Source organism: Peromyscus maniculatus, chromosome 23, assembly GCF_049852395.1.
Source record: "Peromyscus maniculatus bairdii isolate BWxNUB_F1_BW_parent chromosome 23, HU_Pman_BW_mat_3.1, whole genome shotgun sequence".
Lineage (NCBI taxonomy): Eukaryota > Metazoa > Chordata > Mammalia > Rodentia > Cricetidae > Peromyscus > Peromyscus maniculatus.
Window position 1 is genome coordinate 61,113,346 of NC_134874.1, and position 24,449 is coordinate 61,137,794.

Below are 24,449 nucleotides of genomic sequence, written 5' to 3' on the forward strand. Positions count from 1 at the left end.
GGTCCCCATTAGTCACTGAACTCTTAAAACTGGTATTGTAACATTATCACAATGTTTTGCGCCAATTTTATAAACTTTACAGTGCAATATGAGTTCCTTTTCTGAGGCAAACCAAAGGTATATTTCTCAAGGTTCTGCTGCTATCAGCAGCATTGATGGAGGATTTTTTATACATTTGTAATAGATAGAAATAAACCAGAAAAAAAGAAGAAAAAAAAGTGGTGGAGGAAAAGGTGAACACTGCAAGAATACTCAAAAGGGCTGAGAGTTGCAAACGCCAAGAATTTCTTTGCATAGTAAATGGAATAGAACAGCTCTGAACTATAGCTTACTTTTCCTGGTTGGGTCTGACAGAATGATTGAATGCTTTTGTACAAAAATCAGAGCCTTAAAAACAAGGATTTGGTGAGATTGTAAAATGGTGTGCCACTTTGGCAAAACAGTCTGGTGGTTGGTCAAAATGCAAAACATTGTTACTCTGTTACTCAGCAATTCTACCCTTAGGAATATATCCACAAACTACTGAAAATGTGCACCTATGAAACATGTACATGAAGGTTTACAGCAGTGTGTTGCTAATAGTAAAAAAAAGTTAAAACAACTCAAATAGCTATCAAATACTGGAGAGAAATAAAATGTGGCTTATTCATACAATAGAATATTATTAAGACATAAAAATGAATGAGAAACTGACAGATTAAATGACTTTTGTGAACTTTCATAATTTCATTTGTAGAGTTTTCCATTTCTAATTTATAAATACATTTGGGGTTATAAATTATAAATGTACTGCCTCCTGTCAACATTGTATACTTCTATTTGATGATTTCTGTGTCAAACATTATATGGAAATGTTTCTAAGTATTTTCTGTATTAACTGTGAATGAATAGAACAAAATAAATTGCCTGTGATGGGAAAAAAATAATAATAAAAAAATAAAAATAAAAAATAAAAAATAAAAAAAAACAAATGTTCTGTGATTAAGCTACATTTTTCAGATTTCTTTATATTTTATATTAATTTATTTTGTGTATGAATTTCCTTCATGGACATATGTATGTGCACTACACATGTTCCTGGTGCCCATTAAGACCAGAAGAGGGTGCTGGGTCAAGTGGAAGTGGACTTGGAGACATCTGTAAGCTGCTATGCAGATACTAGAAACTGAACCTGCATCTTGTCAAGAGCAGCAGTTACATCTGACTTCAGAGCAGTCTCTGGTCCCTAGATTTGTATTATTTTTAATTCTGTGTATTGCCTATGTGTATGTATGTATATTCCCAAACTGTATTCCTGATATCTGTGGAGAGCAGAAGAGAGGGTCACATTCCTAAGAACTGGAGTTACAGACAACTGTGAGCTGCCTGTTGGTGCTAACAACCAAACTCTGGTCCTCTGCAAAAGCATCAAGTGCCCCTAACTGCTGAACCATCTCTCCAGCTTGATTTTATTAGGTATTTAATAAATACAATGGGTTAATAGTTCATGTTCTGAGATTCATTATTGTGTTAACTAATTGACAACTCATTTCATAAAGAACCGTTTTTTTTTTTTTAGATATTCAGTTATCTGTACAAGAGACACACTAACTTACCTAATATCACATCTCTGGAAGCCATGTTCACAAACAGTGTCAATGTCTATGTCAAATATTGATATCCATAATACTAAAAACTGCATAGTACACTAAACATTCAGAGTTCATTTTCTATTTACCTTCTTTAGACTGAATGAAAATGAAATAAAAATGAAAAGTCTGTTCAACAAACTTCTTGATGATCACCTATTTGAAGGGGAATATCAAGGCTCATATGTATAATTGAGTCATAAGTTTATATCAGGATGGTTTAAGCCCAAACATACCCACTTGTCACTATAAGAATGAGACATGGCCTAGGCTCAGGAGCACCATCTGTATTCTAACATTTAATAATGGAAGCACAGTCTTTGGTTTCTCCTTAATTTTATCTTATTTAAGAGTAAATAATCTGTAAAAAACATTTCTTTCTCAGTTACTTTTGAGGTTATGGCAGCCTATTTTTATTTTCCATAAAAGTTTCTTCCCATGGTCTTGAGTGGTTAAATATATATTATATTTTATATGAAATAGCTGCTGTTAGATATGGTGACTATGTCTCTATCTGATGGCATCAGACATATTCCATGAAATTGTGTCAATTTTTATTATTGAACTTGCTAATTTTGACAATAATTGATTTTGGATATTTTAACCGAATTTCATCTCCTACAAGGAAAACATTTGTTGAAATATGTACAAATTTAGTGTCTTGAAATCATAGCTACAGTACTCCAAATCGTGCACCATAATTACAGACACATGCACACCCATTGTAAAAGAACCCTTTCCATTTTGCTTTTTATTTTTACTTTTGTATGTATGTATGTATATATGTATGTATGTATGTATGTATATATTTATTTATTTATTTATTTATTTATTTATTTATTTATTTATTTATTTATTTAGACCAGGTTGGCCTCGAACTCACAGAGATCCACCTACCTCTGCCTCCCAAGTTGCTGGGATTAAAGGCAGGTGCCACCACTGCCCAGCTATTTTTACTATAAGATGAAAATGTATTGCGCGTTTGACTTCAGTGACTCACCCACGAATAAGTTCCCAGTGCTTCCCTTGCTTTTGAGATAGGCTTACCTGCCAGGGTAGAAGCCTGTCATGGTTTGTGTCTTCATGAGATCCCATTTCTGTTGTCCTCAAGAGCATGTTATGGAGGGCATGGGCCACCGAATACACTGCATTCCATATGGAAAAACTGGGCTCAGACGTGACCATCATATTTTTTTCTTGCTTTGTCTTTAGGGATATATTCAGTGGGCAGGGTTTATGATTTCCACATAGCAGAGGCGGAGGTGAGCAATAAAAATTGTCAATCCAGAATTTATTAAAGTAAAGCTCACCTGGGTACTGGGAGGGTGTAAGTGCTTCTAGAAAGTAGTTGAAGCCAGGGATATCTCTCTTCTTTGAAAATGAGAAGCTTCCTTCAAAAATGACCATCAAATCATTTTGCTTATTGAATAAAGACTCTAAGTAAACTAAGTGGGACTTTGCCAAGATCCACACCATCCTTCTGGCTTTCATTTTAGTTTTTATGAAGAAAAATATTAAGTCATCTATATCACCATAGAATACATGCACATTTGCTTGTGTATGTTGGATCAAATTTACCAACCCAACATCATATGTTAACTGAAATTTCCAATTAGCCTGGAGTTTTTCAGTAAAAGCTACACAGATATCTTCTGATACCATCTCTGCTTTCAGGTCAGAGAGGAACTCCTTTCCTTTCAGATGATCAGACACGATGAGCCCTACCCACTTCCAGCCAAAGTGCACCAGTAAAGAGGTCACCCCTTGGGTTAGAGCTGTGTCTTTAGGAGACATCTGGTAAAGGGATGGGAATGTATCTCTATCACTTAGCATAGAATCAAAAGTTCCATATGTGACCTGCAGAAGCAAACAGAAAAAATGTGATTCTGAGTTTCTAGGTATTTGGAGTCTTCACCTTAGAGGAAGTGAGTTCATTATTCGAGTAAGGGGATCAGGAAACTGAATGTTGGTAAGGAGACTGTCTTCTGTGATATTAGCTTCTCTCTCATTGTGTGATGGAATACGGTCTTTGTCAGGTACTATGGGCTCTAAAATTACTAATAGTTCTCAAGCAAGTGAGTGAACGATATTCTCTTCATGTTAGATTTTAAAGGCACCAAGATTTCTCTTCTTCCAATAACAATGGAACAGAGTATGGGGTGTAGAGATAGACTGCAGAAGCATTACCAAGTGCTTTACTCTGACCACAGGACATCACCTTCCCTAGAACCTCTGCCTTCAGGAATGTAAATAACACATTTTTTCACAGATTTCTCTCCTGTGTTAGAAAAGAGCAAATCATGAATATCTGGGGGAATTTCACCAAGCATTGATGCATCATATTTCTCAAATGATAGATTTGGCAATGTCATTACCAAGAAACTAATTTAAAATGCAAATCTCTGAGATAAATGGAAATTACTGTGTATATAATTTTTTCTTAATTTAGGATACAATAAATGTATGAATTGTTTCACTGCATGATAATAATCAGTCTTGCACTGACTTATTTTATAATTTTGATTATCCATGAGTTAGCACTCACCAAATATTTTCTCTACTTGCAATGATGCCTACTGATGGTTGCTTTGCTTCAGTAGTGCCTGGCAAGAACCAATTGTCGGGATGCATCTATGTGGATGTTCTTGGTGAGTGGTACTCTGAGATCTACTTTCCAGAATATAAAGATAAACTCCTTGGAACATTTTCATTTGTGATGGCCCAAGGATTGTCCCAGATTTTACATGTCCTGAACTTACTATTCCTCTATCTGTCAGTCATTGAACACAGGGTTAGCTTATACTTATATGTTTATACCCCAGCTTGGGCAGTTAGTTATCTGGGTTGTATGTTTGACTTATGAACAGTACTCAGCTATGAGCTGCCAAGTACATCTTGCCAATTACTAGAGATAGAATCATGAATATTACTAAGTGATCTTCTTAGAAACCCACAGTATTTACTGCTCATGTTTTTCACCACACTCCACTGTTGATCATAGCAGGATCCATGTAATTCTTTCACTTACATTTGAAATCACCAGCAGGAAACACAGACAACTTCTCCATTTTCTTTTGGTCAGATTTTTTATGTGATTATGGACACCAAAACTTTGCCAACTTACTTGTGGAACTTTGTAGAGCTCTAAAAGTGTTCCAATTGCAGCAGAAAATTCAGGCCTGGTTCCCGCAATGATTCCAAGAGCTTTGTGTTGAGTTTTGCATTTGTAGTTAGGGATAAACTCACTCCTTCCAGACAGCCACATCAGAGGACCCTCCAAGGTTCTCCGGTGGGAGTTAAAGGCATTGTAGAGGTGGAAACCCAAGGTCACATTGGGAAGCAGGTGAACATCCTTATTGATCTCCTCCATGGCAAAGTAGAAGGCCAGCAAACATTCATGGTTTTTCCATCTCTCTCTAAACAGGAGGGGCAGGATGTTGTGCACAGTCAGGCCACTATTCTCAGTAATTCCTTAGCAAATTCAGGAAATTACAGGTCATTAAGTTCTGAATTCTTTCCTGACACATAAAGCTTGTGTGAATGAGCCCCTGACAGCTCAGAAACATCATGGAATGACTCATGAAGTCTCAGTACTTGGTTTCTTAAAGAGCATAGTGTGGATTTGGTATTACTTGTCTGTGTCCTGTGGCTGATCAGTACATGGTGCTTATGATGTTTCTATTCTTGGAAGCATTGGGCAAGGAAAGACACTAATGTTCTCTCTAGGACTGTGAATAAGAGTTTCATATCCTTTTATTTTGTAATGATTTGATTTCATACTCATTCTTGAAAAGTGTAATTATTTTTTTGCATGCATACCTAGTGTTAAAGTGTTTCTTATGGAGATAGACAGAGAGCTAGTCACTAGGCATTCTGCCTCCTGTTGTAGAAAACCTTGTAACAATCCCAGAATCTACATAGTGGCTCAGAACCATCTGTAGATCCAGCCAGGAGCTCCTCTTCTAGCATATTTGGGCCCCAGGTACACATGTGGCATACATACATATATAATAAGGAAAGCACTCAAACACCTGCCATAAAAATAAATAAACCTTTTTGGAAGTACATCTGGGGCTTGAGAAGTGACTGAGAGGTTAAGACTACTTACTGTTCTTGGGGAGAGCTCTAACAGGTCAAAGAAGCTACTCTTTGGGTTACAATAGTGTATACCAGTTTTAAGAAGTTATGTGTTCTCCTCTGCCCTCTTCAGTCAGAAGGCACACATATGGTACACAGATAGACATGTAGGAAAAACACTCATAGACATAAAATAAAAAAAATTAAAAATAAAAAAAACTAAGAAAGAAAGAAAAGAGTGTTTCTCTAAGCTTGCAGATTAAATGAGTGATAGCATCTCCTTTGTAAGCCAGTGAAAGAATCAAAGTTCATGAAAATAGAATATGAAAAAGAGGAAAAGCTCCCAAATCCATGAAGGCAGTGAAGAGTGCTCAGAATGAGAGGAAAGGAAACTTTGGAAGCAGGAAGTTGGGCTGAACTGTCTCACACATGTCATTTGGTGGTTGGGGAGCGGTCCCTAGGAGCTGCTTTCAAAACTTTGCTTGACAAGAGCCTGCCTAGTCCCACTGCAGACAAGTCAGAGAATTCATGAGGCCCAAGTCCCCTGGGCTCTGTTGAAGTAGAGTCTACCTAGAGGCCTGAGGGCAGCAGGAAGAAATGCAGTTTGTTTACACTGTGTTAATTTGGGATCTATGGCTAGATCCTCTGTTAAGAGAGAATCTGTTGTTCAAAACCTGGTAATTGGAAGCTATGGAGAGAGGGAGAAATTATTCTTCCCCAGGGATTATCCAAAACCAAATTTTCAGCAGTAAAAGTGTATGCATGGCTAAAAATGTATACATGTGTATTAATGTATGCATGTATATAAGTGAATACATGTGCATAAGTGCATCTATGTGTACAAATGTATGCATGTGTACACATGCATGCATGTGTATACATTAATACATGTATATAAATGTATGCATGTATATAAATGCATATAATATAAAAATGAATAGATGTGTAAAAATGTATTCATGTATAAAAATGCATATGTGTATATATATGTATACATGAGTATAAATGCATGCAGGTTAATAAATGCATACATATGTATAAATATATGCATGTATAGCATGCTATAGTCTATGCATGCTTATAAAAGAATACATGTGTATAAATGCATGTATGTGTATAAATGAATACTTGTGTATGAATTATGAATTTCTATAAATGCATACAGGGGTACAACACAATAAATGTGTACAAATGTATACATGTGTATAAATATACATGTATAGAAGTATAAGCATGTGTATAAATGCATACAGGTATATAAATGCATATATGTGAATATAATTGCATACTTGTGTATAAATACATACATGTGTACAAATTCATAGATGTGTTTAAATGCATACATGTGTATAATTGTATGCATGTTTATAAATACATACATGAGAATCCCTGGAAAGAGCCCTGTCTGCAAACTGAATAGAACTTCTGTGATATGGAAGTGTGTACAAATTCATAGATGTGTTTAAATGCATACATGTGTATAATTGTATGCATGTTTATAAATACATACATGAGAATCCCTGGAAAGAGCCCTGTCTGCAATCTGACTGAATAGAACTTCTGTGATATGGAAGGTTGAAGTGTTGTATGTCTAGAAACTTATTAACTTATTCCAGGCTAACTGTAGCACCCTGAACAGCCATTTCTTGAACATGTCTGCAGGTGAGCTAACCTCCTATAACTAGTTAATTAAAGATGTTTGAAATCTACTAACTTATGAGACAACTGACTTCCAACAACCTAAAAGCTAAAAATGACATTGCATAGCATCTTGGGTCTGTGGGATAAGTTTTCACATCTTGCCTGTGACTTCCACTCTGTTGTTTTCACTAATCTTTTGATTTACAAATTTCTTATGTTTGACTACAAAAACCTCATGAAACTGCCCCCACCTTGGAACATGGAATCTGGGGTCAGCCTAATCTGTGGTCACCAGCCATAGTCACTCAAATTTGTTTCTAGAATGAATTGTCTCTTCTGTTTGATCTGAGGGCTGAGGTTTTTCCTATGACACAAAAGCAATACTCAACACGAAACAATTGGTTCAGCTGGTTAAATTTGTGTACTCATTTGTTTATATATGTATGCACCCTTCTTCATAAAAATCATAAAACAAAATTAATTTGAGATGGAGTAGGGATGGGAGTACAGGATAGAGTTGGAGGTAGAAAATGAAAGAGGAAATGATAGAATTGCATCTTAAATATTGAGGTGTTGGGGAGCAGAGAGATCAAAATATATTGTCTGAGATATATTTATAAGTACTCTATTTAGTCTGCCTCATGTCCTGAGTGATAGAAAGAATAAAATGTGTATTTTAGAGAGAAGGAGTGTAGGAAAATTATGGACCAAAAGGATTAGGCAGCAGGCAAGCTATTCCAGGAAGGACATGAGAAAGAGAGCCCAGTCCAGGGCAACCACAAAACAGGCTTCTCCCCACAGAGTTATCCTGGGGTTTGAATGAAACCGCTGAGACCACGAGGTCAGTAAAAAATACAGAAGTGCAAACCTGTTGGTCATTGTAGTGAAGGACACGACTGTGACATCATGTTGTCAGTCTGAGAGTCACACAGCAGACCTCTCACTTGGTGATTAATATTGAACAGGTTTTCAAGTGTCAGCAACTGTAATGTTCTCTATTGATATAACCAACCGTTTTATTAAATAAGAAACACAGAAATAATGCAAAAGAGAATGCCGAGAGGTCAGAGCTCAGAGCCAAAATCTCACCCTTCCGCCTGCGGTGTCCCAGCTTCCCGAATGAGCGCTCTATTTCCTGTCTGTTCGTCTATTTAAAGAGACAGAACAAGCCACAGCTATCTCACCTCACCAGTTCCTCAGCTGGTCCTGTTTCCTCAGACTGGAAGCTTCTGTGTCCTCATCCCAATAGCTCTCAGCTGAACTGTGTTGCTCCAAAGCCTGAAAGCTTAACCAGCCAAATGCTTCTAGTTTCTGGTCCTCACACCTTATATATCTTTTTGCTTTCTACCACCACTCCCTGGGATTAAAGGCTGGCTTTCTGGGATTAAAGGCATGTGCCACCACCGCCACACTCTTGCAATGGCTCTAATAGCTCTGACCCCCGGGCTTTGTCAGCTTAATGTTATCATTATTGTCCACGTGGAATTGTTGTTGTTGTGGGGCCCCATCTTCTTTCTGGAGACTTCAGTTGATGTTAGGCCTGGCCATGATTTCCTGCAGAAAACTGATAAGAGATTCGAACACAAAAACATATATATGCAGCTAGCCTTTTTTCTAGAATTAGTTAGTACTCTATATGACCATTCATATCTTAACAAAGTTTAAAATGTATATATATCTATATATCTTTATATGTTAATCTTGTAAATTTTGATATAAAATTCATACTTTAAGAAAAGTTTAAAGAATCAGAATAGAATCAAAGAGTTGAGATTAGTAATAGAATAGTCCCTTAATTAATTTTGCTTTTGTCCTGTACCATGACCAGAGACGCTGCAGCCGCCGCCATGACCAGCAGCATGTGAAGACGCCAGTAAGCCACCAGCCACATGGCAAGGTATAGATGTATGGAAATGGATCAATTTAAGATAAAAGCACAGTTAACAATATAAGGACAGTTAGCAAGAAGCCTGCCACGGCCATACAGTTTGCAAGCAATATAAGTGTCTGTGTTTATTTGGTTGGGTCTGAGCGGCTGTGGGACTGGCGGGTGACAAAGATTTGTCCTGACTGTGGGCAAGGCGGAAAACTCTAGCAACAGTTCTCATGATATGGTGGCTTCCCGGTCTCAAGTCACCAAGGAGACATTCTCCAGCTAAACAGTAATCAGAGCAGTATGGTTGGGGTTGGCCCCAAAGAATGAGAAAATCTTGCTAGTTCTCAGAATTCACAGCTCAAAGTGGCTACATGGCTCTGATGTTCAAATGGGGAAAATGGCTTCTATGAGAACAGGCTGGTAGACTTCAGATTCTCATCCAATAAAGACTCAGGAACAACATAAGCCAAAGAAAAGACAAGATTCCACACTGTCAGCTGACCTCCCTCCATATGTTCATCTTCTTTTTTTAATTTTTATACTTGATTCAATTTTTCTCCACTCCATTTAGCAGATTACAGATGCTTAAATTACTTGAGAATACCTTATATGCACAGCATATGTGTTCACCAAATCTGTGCTACCCCCATTACCACTTTTTCCTCCCTTATCCTTCCTGATATTTTCTCCACCCAAATTCAAGTACATTCTCTGTAATTCCCCATAGAGTCCACTCTGCATTACCAGCATATACATTATAGTAAGGCCTTCTGCTGCAGTATGGCAATCCTCTCAGTGTTTACACCCTAAAGTAAACTGAATTTCCCATTCCTGGAAGCTACCAAATGCCAAAGGCTCCTCAGGCAGAAAGGTATTCATGATCCTCTATCCCATTAATGTGTCTGGCATCTTTCCTGCAGGTCCTGTGCAGTAGGTTTATGTGTGCCATGACCATGTGATGTAAGGAATAATTTCACCCCAAACCATACACTACTTTTGACTCTTAGAAAAGTCTACCAGTCTTCTGACATGGTCTGAGCTTTGGGGAAAAAGTGCATGATAAACATACCCCATGTTGAGCTGAGCACAGTGTCTTATTATCTGGTTGGTGATCACTTATAGTTCTGTGTAATAACTCCCAGCTACTGGAACATGAAGCTTCTCTGAAAAGGTATGAAGGAAGTATGCATTGAACTGTCCATATAAAGGTATGAACTGAGGAGGAAGGTACAATATTTTCTATTAGCATAATAATTATAGTAGTTCTCATTTTGAATCAATGGCATGACTAGCCAGAGTTTCTTAGGTCAGGTAAGGGAGTGAGGCATGAGATTTGTCTAATGGAACTGCACTTAAATATGATAAGAATATTATGGGTTACCCTTGTAATATTCATGCCACTATAAAGATATGCCACCAGTGTGCATATCTTTCCCTGCCAGTCATAGTTGTAGTTTTCAGATGTCACTGGTGTGTTAGACAGTTAATTATGTTTTCTTGTTATTAATATGCATAAAACTTTTCAGCTCTGTGGATGCTAGCAGGTAGGAATAAAGTTTCCATGTCAGCGCCAGCTTGATTTCTCCAAGTCCTATAACTCAAGTATGCAAACACCATCAAATTCTGGAGGGTAACCATGAACAACAGAAATAGCTTGTAATGTTTGCGTGTGTATTGACAGCATTGACAAACAACTTGAAACATACCTAGTGCTGGGATTTTTGTTTGATGGCCCACTGTATCTGGGAGAAACACTATTCTGTAGCTATAGAATAATGACATTTAAATTATTTTTGTATGTATTTTAGGACAATTCTATATTAGTACATTCCCATGTAGTCTTCTCCAAGATCTTACTGTTCATCCTTCGCACACTCCCTCTACTGATGTGAACTCCCAGAACTCACTGCCTAACCCTTCCTGCTCCAGTATTTCCATTCCCCTGTTCATACCACATGTGCTCCATTCCTCTGCTAGTGAAATCCCTTTTTATTGCACCTTTCTAATTCCCTGATTTACATGGGTACACCAGTAGGTAGAGATACCTGAAGATTCGAAATTAGCATCTGCATATGAGAGAAAGCATTTGGCTTTGTGTTATTATGTCTGGGTTACCCTATTCAGAGTGGTAATTCCAGCTGCATCCATTACAAGTAAATTTTATAATTCTATTTGTGTTTTCAGCTGGATAAAATCAGTTGGTGTACATGTACTACAGTTTCAATATCCATACATCAGTAGAGGGACATCCATGCTGCTTTCACTTTGTGGCTACTGTGAATATAGCAACAATTAACCTGGATGTTCAAGAATTTCTTTAGTAGGATATGTAGGCCTTTATGTATATACCCAGGATTGATAAACATAGAGGATATTGTAGATCTTTTTCCACACTTTTAGAAAGCCTCCACACTAATTTACATAGGGCCTACAGCAGTCTGTGGTCCCCTTAACCCACATAAGGGCCAGCATTTGTTGTAATTTGCATTCTTAGGTAAGACAAAATATCAAAGAAGCGTTAATGTTTATTTCACTGGTTTCTAAGGAGATTGAACACCTTTAAAATCTTTCTCAGCCATTTGTATTCTATGTTTTCTGCACTCTCATTTGAGTGCCATGTGTTTTAAATTGGGTTGTTTGTTTTATCTAGAGTTAAATCAATGCTTGTTGATAAGACATTGGGATCTCTGTTTCCTGTTATCCCAACTTCTCTGGTTTTAGATGAAGTGAGAATGTTTGAGACACAGTCTTGAGGCCACTCCATGTTGATGTGTGAATGTGTTGTCTAGAGTGTGTGTAGCCTGTGTGTCAGTCACATAGAAAGGGATGCTGCTCCTTTGTTATTTCAGACATTTCCTTCTGACAAAACTCTAGGTCACTTGGAGACATCATGGTTGAAATTCTTGTCACCGGGACACTTACCCTTCTCTCTCCCATCCTTGCTCTCCCTCCCAGTGTGTTCCCTCCTTACACCTGGAGCTTGCTCTGCATACTCCTCATGTGCCTTCTCCAATCTCTTTTCCTTCTCAGACTTGGAGATTACATTAATCCTAGTTGTCTTATTGCAAATGACTTGGCCTTGGCCTCAGGACAGCTCAGTGACCATAGATGGCACACTGGACTTCCAAATGCCCACAGACTGTAACAATTTCTGTTATCATAAGTATATGATCCCAAACTAAATTCTCTCTCTCTCTCTCTCTCTCTCTCTCTCTCTCTCTCTCTCTCTCTCCTCTCTTCTCTCAAAAATCTCTTGTCTCTGCGTCTTAGCTCCCTGCTCTTGTGTTATCTTAGAGCCTTCATTCTTCTCTGCTTGCTCCAGTCCCTTCTCTCATCACTGGATACACTTTTACAAACATTCACATATGTTTGGGGTATGGATAATATTATAATATTAAAATTGTTTCATGCTTTTGTGTTCTATAAATAAAGTGTCTGTGGGGTTGGGTATTAGTTCTCTCCCTCCAGACCTCAGCATTCTGTTTAAGGCTTTCATTCAAATCTGTCCTGTGTTAGGTGAGCCACCTCAACCTGTGACAAGAGAAGTAGAGAAAGCAGAATAGCACAGGAAACTATGCTGTGTGTTTAAAAACAGCTAAAAAGTAAATTATTCCCGATGAAGTTCAGGGATGCTAATCTGCTTCCCTCTCTTACATCTCTAAAGCTTTTACTAAAGTATGAAGTTTATCTTTATGTTTGTAAGTAAAGTCTGTAAACTTTCTCTATCTCAAGGTTTGTAAATTCATTGAATGTGGTTGAAAAAGCTGTAAAATCTATAATAAAAAGTTAGGGTAAATTTTATTTAAAAAAAAAGGATTGAGAGATATAAAATCTACATCATGCTTCTGTGTAACATTAATTTAACTCTTGTTCTGGAAGATCCATCTGACACAGCACACTGTTTATGTGACTTTAATTCAATTATTGTTTGTGAAAAACAGAACTTACAGCAAACATTTGATGAATCTGCCAGCTCTCACTGGACCAAGAGGTGTGGGACTATTCTCCCACCCAGACAGTCCTGCCTCTAGGACCCAGGCCCTGGGACACAGGCAGTCCCCAAGAACCCTGACCCAACGCTGTCCCAGTTGCTGGCCAGCAACAAAAAGTCCTGTGGGTAGACTCCCATGCCAAAATCCCCCACTGGACCCTGCAATCTACAAGACCAATGCCCTATCCAGTACCCATCTGAGTGTGACCCCAGTAACTTCCAGAGATAAGGAATCTACCAGCTCTCATTAGACAAAGAGGTGAGTAACTCTTCTCCCACCTAAATAGTCCTGCCTCAAGGATCGAGGCCCTAGGACACAGCCTGTCTATGAGAACCCCCACCCAACTCTGCCCAAGTTGCCAGCCAGTAGAAAAAACTCCTGTGGGCAAGCTCCTCCACCAAAAACCCCCATCAGACCCTGCATTCTACAGGACCCATGCCTTACCACAATAACCATCTACCTGTGACACCAATAACTTCCTGACACATGGAAATATGCCAGCTTTCATTGCAGAAAGAGTTGCTGGCCAGGAGGTAAGATTTCGGTGTCAGGTACCCCCACCAAAACTCCCCACAGGACCCAGCAATCTACAAGACCCATGCCCTACCCCAATAGCATCACCCTGCGATACCAGTAGCTTCCTGAGACATACAATCTGCTAGCTCATATTGGACCGAAAGATGCTTCCTGAGACACAGAATCTGCCAGCTCTGACTGGACCAAGAGTTCTAATAAGACCAAGAGAGGCTCCCTGAGTCTCACAATCAGCTACCTTAGACTGGACCAAGAGCAGTTCCCTGACATACAGAATCTGCCAGCTTCAATTAGAGCAAGAGCTAAGATTGGACCCAGAAGGGTCCCCTGAGACACAGACACAGCAAGCACAGAGTGGACCAAGATCAGATAGATCAGACACAATCACCTCTTGCAACTATTGGATGAAGAAATGAGTAGATGTCAGTGCAAAAATACATACAACAACATAAAGAGAAATCTGGCATCACCAAAACCTAGCCCGCCTGCAACAGCAAGATCTAAATATCACAATGTAGAAGAAGCAGAAGAAGGTAACCTTAAAAATAACTAAATAAAGATTCTAGAGGCCTTTAAAGAGGAAATGAAATTTTCCCTTAAAGAAACTGAGGGAAAGACACACGAAGAAATCAATAAATTCCTTAAAAAAATCCAAGAAAAACATGTAAAAAAATAAACATGTGAAGGAAACAGTTCAAGACCTGAAATTTTAAATAGAAACAATGAAGAAGACACAAACAGAAGAAATGGTGGAAATAGAAAATCTCATTAAACAAACAGGAAACACAGATGCAAGAATAATGAACAGAATATAAGAGATGGAAGAGAGAATCTCTGGTATAGAAGATAAAGCAGAGGAAATAGATTCATTGGTAAAAGAAAACAGTAAAGCCAAAAGAGTCATAACACAAAATGTCCAGGATACCATGAAAAGGACAAACCTATGAATAATAGGGGTAGAAGAAGGAGAAGAATACCAACTCAAAGGCACAGAAAATATATTCAACAAAATCATGAAAGATCTTTCCCAACATAAAGGAAATACCTATGAAGATACAAGTTTATAGAACACCAAATAGACTAGAAACCAAAAAAAGTCTTCTAACCACATAATGATTAAACCACTAAACATACAGAATAAAGAAAGAATATTAAGAGCAGCAAAGTTTCTCCTTTCTCAGTCAAGTGACTTAAAAAGGCAGACCAATCAGAATAACACCCGACTCCTCAATGGAGACTTTGAAAGCCAGAAGGTCCTGGACAGATGTAATGCAGACAATAAGAGACTATGAATGCCAGCCTAGGTTAATATACCCAACAAAACTTTCAGTCACCATAGACAGACTGAACAAGATATTACAAGACAAAAACCAGATTTAAATAATACCTATCCACACACCCAGCCCTACAGAAAGCACTAGAAGGAAAACTCCAACCTAAGGAAGTCAGATGTACCCTCGAAACCACAAGCAATAGATAACCCCAAAAGAAGGGAAATACACACACACACTACAACCAAAAATTCACTGGTTATTAACATCCCTTAATATCAATGGACTCAATTCTCCTATAAAAGGACATAGGCTAACAGAATGGATATAAAATCAGGAACTATCCTTCTGCTGCACACACCTCAATTTCAAAGATAGCCACTACCTCAGAATAAAAGACTGAGAAAAGGCTTTCCAATCAAATGGACTTAAGAAGCAAGCTGGTCTAGCTATCCTAACATCAAACAAAATAGACTTCAAACTAAAATCAATCAGGAAGAACACTACATATTCATCACAGGAAAGATCGACCAATATGAAGTCTCAATTCTGAACATATATGCCCCAAATACAAAGGCACTCACATATGTAAAAGAAACATTATTACTAAAACTTAATTCACACATTAAACCCCATACATTACTAGTGAGAGACTTCAACACCCCAAACTCAGAAATCAGAAATCAGAAATGAAAAGAAGACATAACAACAGACAACAAAGAAATACAGAGAATCCTCAGGTCATACTTCAAACACCTGTACTCCACAAAATTAAAAACATTAAAAGATAGGGACAATTTTCTATTTAGGTACTACATACCAAAGCCAAACCAAGACAAGAAAAACAATTTAAATAGACCACTAACCCTTCAGGAAATATAAACAGTCATTAAAAGTCTCCCAATGAAAAAAAGCACAGGACCAGATGGCTTCAATGCAGAATTCTACTAGATTTTCAAAGAACATTTAATACCAATACTCTTCAAATTGTTCCACACAATAGAAACATACAGAATATTATAAAACTCCTTTTATGAGGCTATAGTTACTCTGATTTTCAAGCCACACAAAAATGCAACAAAGAAAGAAAGTTACAGATCAATCTCCCTCATGAACATTGATGCAAAAATACTCAATAAAATATTTGCAAACCAAATCCAAGAACACATCAAAAATTATCCACCATGATCAAGTAGGCTTCATCTCAGAGATGCAAAGATGGTTCAACACATGAAAATCTGTCAATGTAATACACCATATAAAAAAACTGAAAGAAAAAACCCACATGATCATCTCATTAGATGCTGAAAAGGCCTTTGACAAAATTCAACACCCCTTCATGGTAAAGGTCTGGGAGAGATCAGTAATACAAGGAACATACATAAACATAATAAAGGCAATTTACAGTAAGCCAACAGCCAACATCAAATTAAATGGAGAGAAACTCAAAGCGATTTCTCTAAAATGAGAACAAGACAAGGCTGTCTACTCTCTCAATATCTATTCAATATAGCACTTGAAATTCTAGCCAGGGCAATAAGATAAAAACAGGAGATCAAAAGAATACAAATTGGAAAGGAAGAAGTCAAATTTCACTATTTGTAGACGATATGATAGTATACATTAAGTGACCCCAAAAATCCTACCAGGGAACTTCTGCAGCTGATAAATACTTTCATTAATGTGGCAGTATACAAGATTAACTCAACAAAAATTTAGTTCTCCTACATACAAATGATAAATGGGCTGAAAAAGAAATCAGAGAAACATCACCCTTTACCATAGCCACAACTAATGTAAAATACCTTGGGGTAACTCTAGCTAAGCAAGTGAAAGACCTGTATCACAAATACTTCAAGTCTTTGAAGAAAGAAACTGAAGGCGATATCAGAAAATGGAAAGATGTTCCACTCTCATTGATAGGTAAGATTAACCTAGTTAAAATGACAATCTTACCAAAAGCAGTCTACTGATTGAATGCAGTCTCCATCAAAATCCCAACACAATTTTTCCCATACCTGGAAAGAACAATGCTCAACTTCATATGGAAAAACGAAAACCCAAGATAGATAAAACAAACCACTAGAATAAAGCAACCTCTGCAGGCATCACCATCCCTAATCTCAAGCTCTACTACAGCTATAGTCATAAAAAACAGCTTTGTATTGGCATTAAAAAAAACGATGTGTGGACCAACAGAATCAAATTGAAGACCTGACATTAATCCACATGCCTATGAACATCTGATTTCTGACAAAGAAGCTAAACTGTACAGTGTGGACTGTATTTATGGTTTAAGGTTTTACTTTGATGCTAAAGGATCTTCAATTAAATCTTCAACTCAAAATTTTAAGGCTCAGATTGACAGGGATAAAACTGTAAAATTCTAATCTTATACAAACTATGAACTTGGTATAAATTGTAGAAGATCATCAAGACACGCAAGTTAATGGTCAGTTGTAGTTATATAGGCCAATAGAGTCGAGGAAATTGGCTCAGACCAGTAGCCAAGGCATGCACATAATGTACTTCCAATCTAGAGCCCACATGGAGTCTGCCTGAAGGCCTAGCAACAGGAGCTATCAGAGTTCCTGGTCACTGTCAGAGATCCTGAGCTGTCAGAGTTCCTGATCATGCAGAGTCTGCCTAGGACCTAGCAACAGTCCCTGTCTAAGTTCCTGATCATACCCAGCCAATGAGGGATGACCACACAGACTAGGCACTGGGAGGAGGGTATATAAGGGCTTCCCTATTATTGAATAAGAGAGTTCATTATTTGCCTTCAATGGACTCTTGGTGTCTGTGCCGATGATGCTGTGCCTTCTCACCCCCTCCCCCAAGGGAGCCATTAGAATCTAAGCAACAGTCAGTTACTTTGTAAATGATCAAACTTTTTATTGTGCTCTGAACTGTGGTTTTGGTAGTGCTGAGTATAAATATAATTCATTGACAGAGGGGCAAGCCATTGCCTTCTGTACATGCTATCAAGGACAAGCAAAAAGCAAGTAACTGAAAAATAAGTAAAGTTTGTTTAAAATCAGGTATAGTTAATAAATTGGATGATGTCCCTCTCACTGCTCTGAGAGATCTGCTGAATATGGAATGTAGACTATTTAACAAAAAAAGCTTCCCCTGATACACAAAAAATACCAGCTTTTAGAATCAGCTTCTAAGACTATTCACAAATATGGTGGAAGAACATACTCCACCTTGACCTTTCCTCAGTTGTGCTAATGTGGACAACTGGGCTCATACCTGGCACACAATTTACCCACCACCAGTTCCCCATGAAAATGTGGACACTGTTGAGTTAGATGCCCTACTCTGCCCATCCAAGGTAGGTCAGTTTTCCCTAGTTCCTCCTTCACAGAAACATCTCTCAGACCTCACGAGTCTGGTGTTTGAAGGCAGATGCTCCCCTGTGTGGCAACCAAAGTCTTAATAGTGTCTTGTGTGACATCCAAAAAGTGACAGCCCTGCTCCCAACAGAGTCATAGAGATGACCATGGAAAATTCAAGATAGATGCTTAGGTATCAGGTAAGTCTCTGTCATTTTAACTGATACAGTGGTAGTTTTGATATACTTCCTACTCAAATTGGTCTCTCTGATTTCTGATGGTGGTGCTAACAAGTTGTTGTTTTATAAGTTTAGCAGAAGCAAGCAGACCTACCCAGCTCCTTCCAACAAAGCTACAGCTGCATGGTCAGTCCACATAATATGTGAAAATTATGTCTTGTTTATTTAAATAATAGGTCATCTGCTGAAGAAGGCAGACTCACAGACAGGGTCATTTCCTGACAGGCTTCATACTGAAAAAGATATCCTCACAAACTAGGTTTAAAAGGAAACCAAACTGAAGCTATCATGCTGTTACTCAGCAAAAAGAAAACACATTTTACTATTCATTTAAAGGAACTTGCTTTTCAATCATTCTTCCTATTAATCAGCCATATATGTCTTCTGGTAAATGATTGGATAGAAAAAAATGGATTAAAGTTTATATAACTTTGAGGTCTTAGGAAGGATATATTATGTACACACAAGTTGGAAAGGTCTGAGGAAGTGACTTAAGATATGTGAAAATAAGATTAAAGATTTCTAAGTTTCAGAGTTTTATGTTAGTAGTATGTGGAATTCTAATAAGCTATTAATCTAGCCTCGGTAAAGCACTGGCTACTATTATTACAGTCACAGGCCAAAATTTTTAATTTTCTTTCATAGTTTAATAAACATAGACTTAAAATTGCTGCTGGCTGACTGTGCTGAAAATATCCATATCATATATATGACATATATATGTATATGTATACACACACACACACACACACACATATATATATATATATATATATATATATATATATATATATATATATATATATTTGAGAGAGAGAGAGAGAGAGAGAGAGAGAGAGAGAGAGAGAGAGAGAGTTTGCGTATAAAACTTGACTAGAAGAAAAAGTATTCATGTTTGTAACAGAGAACCATCCTTTGGGTCCCCAAGTTTTTACTAAGTCTATAAAGTACAAGTCTACCCCAGCTGTACATAAACACTGGTTTTGTTCTTTTATACAATGAGGATTTAAGCACCAATTACAGACAGTGTTCATGACAATATATCTAAAACTTTTATCTCCGAGAATAAACTTAAAAAAATTAATGTAAGCTTCAGGAAGTCGTGACTTAAATCCACCTATGACAGATCAAACAGACTCCTGAAAAAAAAGCTCCTGTCAGTTAACAGTTCAAGCTTTCCTCCCTAATGCCTATCCCTGAAGATAGACTCTCTCCTTCTCCTGGCCTTGGGACTCAATCTGCCTCCTGCTGTAGCATGATACTGAACTACATACAGTCTTTTCATCCTGTAAAAGCATTCCTAAGAGAACTTTAAGTGCTAAATAAATTAGGCATGTATGTTGGCATTTTTCTTTTCACATACTCCATAATACCACAAATACCAGGACTACATGCCTGGAAACTGTTTCCTGCTCACAGAGCAGTGCATGGATTGGACCTTCAAGAAGATACTTCTCAGTAGAGGACCAACTTAATCTAGAATTGATGTTCAAAGGAACAAAGGTACCAACAATAGCAACAATAGAAAAAAAGTAGGAAATATGAAAAAGCAAGGCCAAACAAATCCTCCACAATATCATAACAAACTAACAAATGAACTCAAAGATACTGAGAGAGACCAAGTGGCAGATGAGTAGTTCAAAAGGCAAAAAGATGACATCCTAAAAGAACATAGAAACAAGCAAGCAAAATCAACTGGGCATTGAGAGGAGATGCAACACTGTACAGGAAAACAAAGGCTGAGGGACAAGAACAACAGCAATTATATATATATATATATATATATAAGACTCAGTACCAAGAAAGTCAAATCCTAAATGGAAACTGAGATTCTTCCACGGGGGAGAATAGATAGAAATGTTGGAAATGAAAAACACAAAACCTCCAATAAAAACACAGGGGAAAGTGACCCCAGGAGAACTGACTATGCAGAAGACATAATATCAGCCCTGAAGGAAGTGATTTCAGAACACTGCATTAAAATATCAATAAGGAATTAATAAGTAATAAACATGACCACAGTGTCCAAACTCTGGGATATTTTAAAGAGACCAATGAAAGAACCTGAGGGAGGGGAGATGCTAAACCATGTACTAAGGACATGGGTATTTAGCAGAATATCTCCAGGTCTGTAGAAAGAAAGAGACATTCCAACAGGAGTCATTTAGATTCTCAAAAATATGAGAACAGGGTGGAGCCTCTCCTTGTATTGTTAGAGTCAATGTGTGAAAACAATATAAGACTGTCTGGGGACTCAGAATGGACTGACACAAAAGTTGTTTTCCCTCTTTGATCTCTACCTGACTAAAAAATAAACAAGAGGAAAGCAAAGGTCTGTATGATGCATAATGAAGAAGGAAAGTTTGCAAATGAGTTTCACATTTCTGTGTATACAGTTCATTATACTCAAAGGAATTACATGTGCACAGAGGAGCACGCACTGTCATGTAGCCAGAATACCCTTAGCACAGTCATACAATTACTTACGGATAAATATCAAATATATCCGGTTTGATCTCAAAAAAAATATGGATTTTGATGAATCCTTCCATTGTGATGTAAATGGGGACAAATGCACCTAGGATCATGTCAGCCTTCATATAGGTGCTGGGCTTCCAGTAATCAAAGCATCTCTGATGATCCATTTCACCTAATGTAAACAAAGACTGCAGGAGTAAGAAGAGACAAAGCAAAGGAAGGGACATGTCAGGGTCTGCACCACACAGAGACAATGCCCTGCAACTAGACTGAGCTGTGGAGATGATTGACTTAGGTCATGGAACAGGCTCAGACCTCAACAGTGTCAGAGAAGACTCTGTATGCTACAGCTGGCTCCTGATGTTGCATCAGTCTCTCAGGCTGCACATAGTCTATGGTTCTCATGCCAGACAAGAGCACCGACAGAAGCAAAGTCCAGACAACTGAGGGTAAGACAGAGTGCTGAACTTCTCCTCTAACTGTAACTAGAGTGGCCCTGAATGGGCTGGCTTTTCTTGATTCTATTCCCCTCTCACACATGTGCTCTGGGGATCTCCTAGTCCTGGGGCTCTGCACCTGCATCCTCTATCGTGATGGAAAATATGTTTGTTTCTTTCCTTCTTCACCCACCTATATGATTTCATAATGGTCCACAGTGGCTTTGAAGAGTGCCATAGCCAGAGACAGAATTGTAGGTCATCAATCCAGATTGTTTTATTTAGATTGCTGTTTTGGAAGACACAGATAAAAATTGTAAACACCGAGAAAAAGCAATAGCTGGCTGCCACAAAGCATGCACTTGTAATATTCCATACAATGATTTAACAAGAGGGAGTAGTGGTGATGACAGTTTCTAGTGTCTGCCATTCAGAAGCACAATGAACTTGTATCTATCTTGACTTCCTGGTCTCCTTTCTCCTCCTTGTAGAAATAATTATGAAGATGGAGAAAGGAGTAAGGACATTCCAGACAAATACAGATCATTTCCCACCTCAACCATTCAAAATATTAAGATTCCCAAGCAGTATTCTGTGTTCTGCTATTAGTAGACTCTGGTACATCCTTTCCCCTCTACATTTTTAAAAATTCACAGTGAAATAGAATCATACTTGATTTATACACTTCTTCCTCTCTCCTGTAATGCTATTCATCAGAAATACCATTGATATACTGTTATATATTATGGATAATTATTATATAGTATAAGACAAATCAAATTTTGTATATGTATATAAGTTAGATAGGTAGCAACAATTTATGAAAAAAAGAGGCCATGGATTTTCAAAGGAGCAACGAGGACTACACTGGGGAATTTGGAGTACATAAATGGAAGGAGAAATAATGCTATAAATTAAAAAATGAATCTCTCTTATGTATAACCTTACAAAATTTTGATTATTGGGATCCTTAAAAATATACAAAGTACTTTTCAATTCAACACTGTATATTTAGTAGTAGTAGTAGTAGTAGTAGTAGTAGTAGTAGTAGTAGTTCTGCACCCAGCTTGAAGTATTTCTTTAAATTATCCCTGAAATATGTTCTTTGACAAGTAATTCCTCAACACCCTGATATTCAGCCTCTAACAGTCACCATTCAAACTTAGGTCAGGGGATTGACTTTAGGATATAGTATTGAATGAGGTCAGACAGCATTTGATTTTTTGTGCCTAGCTCATGTCCCTGAACATAATCTCTGCATTCATCTGTATGTTCAAAATAATAGGGTTTCTTTCTTGAAATGTTGAATAGTACTTATATGTATGTAGGAATACATATGTATATATATGCTTGATGCATGTAACAACAGTAACTGATGATAAAATTCCTGGTAATCAAAGAGCCCATGAATGGCTGTATGAGAAAATTTGGAGGGAGGAAATGAATGTGAGAGCAGGCATGATTATATTACAATGTCAAAACCAAAGAAAAATGTTTTCTCTGCATAAAAAAATCAAATAATACAATATCTTGCATTCATGAGTTGAAGGACTATCAAGTCATTTCTAATTGTGTGCACTCTAAATTATGCTTCATTAAACATGAATGGAGATGTGTCCTTGACCAGAACATGTCATGTGTTGTTTTCATATGTATGATGGTGGAATCACTCACTTAGTGTATACAGTGACTACTCCAAGTGGTGGTATTCTAATTGTACTGAAATGTGATTTTGATTGTATGTTAATAAATAAAGTTACCCGAGGGTCAGAGCTATTAGAACCATAGCAAGAGTGTGGCGGTGGTGGCACACACCTTTAATCCCATAGATCTCTGTGTGTTCAGGGTTACAGCCAACATTGGAGACATATGCCTTTAAGACCTGGGGGACTTTACATACAGACAGTGATGAAGCAGTCACATGTTTGGGTTTACAAACAAGGAAAGGCAGGTTACAAATCAGAAAATTTAAATAAAGTGGTTCAAAGTCTATATAATTCAGTTCAAAAATCAGAATTGTATGATATTCTGTTGGTATTAATGGATTTTTCAGAACCTCTCAACATAGTAACTGACTCTCAGTATGCTGAAAGAGTTGTGTTACATATTGAGACTGCAGAATTTATCCCTGATGCTTCAGAATTAACTTCACTATTTATTCAATTACAAGATACAATCAGGAAAAGGAATCATCCTTTATATATAACTCACATCCGATCCCATACTGGTGTGCCAGGCCCTCTAGCACAAGGCAATGATGAGATTGATAAATTATTGATAGGAAATGTGCTGGAGGCCTCAGAATTTCATAAAAAACATCATGTCAATAATAAAGGTTTAAAAAAGGATTTTTCCATAACCTGGAAACAAGCCAAAGAAATAGTAAAGAAATGTCCTACTTATTCCTTCTACAATCAAACACCATTACCAGAAGGATGTAACCCAAAAGGTACTCAGAGAAATGAAATCTGGCAGTTGGACGTGTTTCACTTTGCAGAATTTGGAAAATTGAAATATGTACACCAAACCATCGATACTTATTCAGGATTTCAATGGGCAACTGCTTTGAGTTCTGAAAAAGTTGATTCTGTAATCACTCATTTGCTAGAAGTTATGGCCATCATGGGTATACCTGAACAAATCAAAACTGACAATGCTCCATCATATGTCTCTGTTAAAATGAAACAGTTTTTTGCTTATTACAATATAAAGCATATTACAGGCATACCACATAATCCTACAGGTCAAGCAGTTATAGAAAGATCAAACAGAACTCTAAAGGATATGCTAAATAAACAGAAATGGGTAACAAAAACTCCCAGAAATAGACTGCATAATGCTCTTCTAACTTTGAATTTTCTGAATGCCAATGAGAAAGGAACAACAGCTGCAGAGAGACATTGGATAATAGAAAAAACTACAGAATTAAATCAGCCTA

General features: G+C 37.5%; 1 pseudogene across 1 annotated transcript in view; it reads right to left on the reverse strand.

Annotated features, from left to right (window-relative positions):
- LOC143270449 (vomeronasal type-2 receptor 116-like) overlaps positions 1-21,301 on the reverse strand; it is a 48,135-nt pseudogene extending 26,834 nt beyond the window's left edge. Inside the window, exons 1-4 of the transcript XR_013047584.1 lie at positions 21,074-21,301; positions 9,484-9,501; positions 4,753-5,040; positions 2,676-3,485 (exon numbers count right to left, since the gene is read on the reverse strand). The product of XR_013047584.1 is annotated as a vomeronasal type-2 receptor 116-like (transcript). The remainder of the gene's footprint in view (positions 1-2,675; positions 3,486-4,752; positions 5,041-9,483; positions 9,502-21,073) is intronic.
- Positions 21,302-24,449: the final 3,148 nt, after the last annotated feature.